The sequence below is a fragment of the Marmota monax genome, unplaced genomic scaffold (assembly GCF_021218885.2).
Source record: "Marmota monax isolate L192 unplaced genomic scaffold, Marmota_monax_Labrador192_F-V1.1 WCK01_AAM20220418_F8-fsc00219, whole genome shotgun sequence".
Classification (NCBI taxonomy): domain Eukaryota; kingdom Metazoa; phylum Chordata; class Mammalia; order Rodentia; family Sciuridae; genus Marmota; species Marmota monax.
In genome coordinates, this window is record NW_026692081.1 from 1,523,077 (window position 1) to 1,526,985 (window position 3,909).

Below are 3,909 nucleotides of genomic sequence, written 5' to 3' on the forward strand. Positions count from 1 at the left end.
AATTTTGAAAGAGACAAAAAAAAAAAAATCAGTTTATAGTACCAATGGTAGAAGAAGTACTTCTACACAAAGACAATGTCAATTTTGCAGCACTGATGGTAGGAAACTGACTTTGCTTGATTCCAAAGGGAGCCAAGGAATGCCGAGTGTTAAAACCACAATTTCCTCAAATGACAATCTGGTCTTAATAACCCTCGACTTGACCTAAGAACTGAAAATATGAGGATGTTTGTGTTTTCTAGTAAGACCACAGATGCATGGCTTCTGTCATGTAATTGTATATGTCCCAATTACAAAATAGTGTGAAACACCATAAAGCTTAATATTCTGACTTCTGCCAAGATCCTTACTTTTCATGGATACATGTCACCAAAGACCTTTAAAAAACACCCAGGGCCTTCAAGTAGCTGAACTAAAACAGGCTCTCCTCCTGCTCAGAGTAGTAGTCTGGCTTTCCAAAACATATATGATATAAAACAAGAACCTAATCTAAATGCCCTTACTGTATGGTAGGGAAACGTTTTTTCCAACAATCATTAGGCCTTGATTTAAGAATGTTTACTTATTAGAAACTAAAAATGTATTTGAGCTTGGTATAAAAGAATTTTTAAAAACTCAAGATTTATTTTGCATAAAATAGACACAAAATCTATTATCAGAAGAGAGTAGGTAATAGTTTGGAAGGATTAGAGTAAAGCTGGGAAGAGGAGTCAAGTCATGGCAATAGGATCAAGGAAAATCCCTACCCTGCCTTCCATCTTCTGAGTCTTGGAAGGGGCCGTGGGGAGGGAGAGATAGTTTACATGGTTGTGTGCTTATTGTATACTCTATCTATTGTAAAAATGTGTCTAATCAAGTGTTCTGAAATGAAATAGCATTTTACTTTGACAACAGCATTTCAGAATACTGGTAAAATAGAAAGATATAGAAATATCCATGATATTACCTATTCATGAGTTAACTTCTTGGGGGCTCCTCAGTTACAAGGAAGAGAGATCCACTCATGCCAAGCTCAAGTGAAGACCTGTCTTGTAAGCATAGACCATGAACTCAGAGAAACTTCCAAAAAGAAACAAAAAATGAGCTCCATAGGAAGTAGGAACTGAAGGCAAACCACTCTCTCAAAGGCTCCTGTGTTTTGTTTCTCTGCATACTCCCACACAAGGCACAGGCACAGTGGATTCAACAGGAATGAAGAGAAAGAATGACAAAGGACTTGCCCCCTACCAGCATGAAAATCACACAAACAAAATCGAATTCATGTTCTTAATAAATTGTACTGTATGTTATGAGAAAATAGACACAGAGCTCTAGGGCAGCACACAGTAAAGGCCACAATTTGGATTTTTGGTCAAGAAAGTTCCCCAGAGAGAAGTGACCTTTCTAGAAGTGACACTAGAAAAACAGTCCAGAGAAAGGTAGAGAAGAGGAAAGGGATATTGTACCACACTGTAGAGACTAAATTAGAAGAAAACTAAAGCCTTTGCAGAATGCCTGATGCCCAACAATTGAGATTCACTTACATTCAAGGATCAGAGAAAACCCAGTCCCTAATGAGGTTCAAGACCCTCTCTACAAAACTGTGGGCTGTCAACCGAAGTCCATTTTCTGTGAGAAAAAAAATATAAAATATTTCCCATTTTAAGTAGTTAGTGCCTCTTTAAACATGTTATAAAAAATTCACCAAGAAAGAAATTAATATAAACAAAGAGGCTTTAGTTTAAAAAAAAAAAAAAAAAAAACTGTTGCAAACTGGGGAGACATTCCTGTCAGATACAAAAGGGAAAGGACTCTGAAGGAACAAAGAGAGAGGCTGCCCAGGTACTCACTGGATCTGCTATGCAAATGAGGAAGTGCTCAGTCTTGACTGGTTGACAGCAGGTCACAGCTCATTGGTCAGATCTTGGAGGCAGAATCAGACTTTCCAAAAGCTGTTTATCTTGGAATTTGAAACAGGAACATGCCCAGCCAGAGGCCACTAAATTGTTTTGTGATTTTCCAGGAAGAAAGTTCTTGTGACCCATTCAGCAAATGGCTACTAGACTGTTTTTAATTTGGAGCCAGTTAGTCCCTTGAGATCCTTCTTGGATATTCGGTTTTTCTTAAAATTCTTAAGCATCACAAAGTACTATGGTCTTCAATCTTCAAATTGTCTCCACTTGTATAATTCTCTCCACTTAGCTCCTAAACCATTATAATCCTTGTGACTGTCAGTGTAATATTAGTTATGAGGCCAAAAGGAAATTTTTGGCTAAAATGTTTATTTCATTATAAGGAATCCTTCTTTTGCCATATATTTGTAGTTACTTACATTATTCTGACGTGCATCATGCCTATGATTTGAGGAGTAAGAGTAAAGCAAGATCTCACTCATTATCCAATCTTTTGGAGTGGTCCTCAAATACAATATAGACTGGCTAGAAATTTTTTTAGGTATTTTTTGGTAATATTTATTTATTTATTTTTGCATTATATCATAATTTATATCTCTGATTATATATAAGGTATGTTGAGGTATTTTTTTTGAAGTACAAAATGAAGGGGTTTAAGAGACTATAGTATCCATTCACCAATCAATATTTGAGTACTTGCTGTGGATCAGGCACTAGTGTTCTTGGGCAATATCAGTGAAAACAAGATCTCTGCTATCACAGGGATCAGTTGTGTAACAGTTATCCAGTCCCAACCAAATACCTGTTACCATAATCCACATCTCTGCCACCCCTCCAGCTCCAGGGCTATCATTCTAGGAATGCTTATGGGTGTTGTAGTTCTTTGCAAAAGTGTGAAAATTGTCCACATAAAGCACATAATATAGGTATTGGCAAAGCGTTAGAGCACAAAAAGGCAAGTACCTACTGAGTAAAGCTGAGAGCCATCAATGAAAAGGGCACAACCCATAGGAAGAACCAGGTAGCTTTTCTTCCAGACCAGTTTGTTTTATTCCCTACAATAAAATGTTCTATGCATATTGGCCAAGCTCTCCCTAGGTGGTTTCCTGCGGTGGCTCAGGAAGTGCTGGTTTCTAATATGGACTCATTCCACTCCCCAACTTTCTATTAGGCCAGATGACCTCTTCTCCTATCCACTCCCTAACTTATCTAGAATCTAGTCTTTCCTTCCCCAATTCAAGTGCAAGTGACTCATAACAGGGATCTCTTGCTTCTCCTCTACTCCCTTGCTCCTGCCCGTGGCATATACCCTGAACCTGCCTTTCCTCAAGATTACCAGTCAGACATGGTGGTGCATGGTAATCCCAGAGGCTTGGGAGGTTGAAGACAGGAGGATTATAAATTGAAAGCCAACCTCAGCAAGATAGCAATGCCCTAAGCAACCTAGTGTGATATTTTCTCAAAATTTACAAAAGGGGAAAGTAAGGGGCATGCAACTGAGTGGTACACTGTCCTTGGAATTCCCCAGGAGCAACCCTCCCCCCCGCAAAAAAAATTACCTTTGCTTTAAACTTTGACTTTGCATACAGTTCTTTTTATTCACTCCACACTGTAACAGAAATTTAGAATGAAGAGAGAGATACCAAGTCTTAAAGGAAATGCCCATGAGCCACTGAGATGCACAGAGGATAGTCATAAATCTTAAAGACCATTCTGTTGGGCCAAACCCTTGTAAAATGATGTAAATATGCAAGGACAGGGGAAACTAGCATGAAATTTTGTGACTCCACCCTGGCTCCATCTCCAACAAAGCCCCTAAGTATAGCCCTTCGATAAATATTGGACCTCCAACACAAAAGGGCTTCTCATTCTAAAGATAGCCTACATTCTCCCTTGAATGTGTATATACTTCCTAAATAAACCTGTATATGTATGCCTTTATCTGGCTTTGATGAAATTCTTTTGTAATGTGTGCCAAAAAACTATTATTCCCAAGTTGAATTCCTCGTACCCCTGG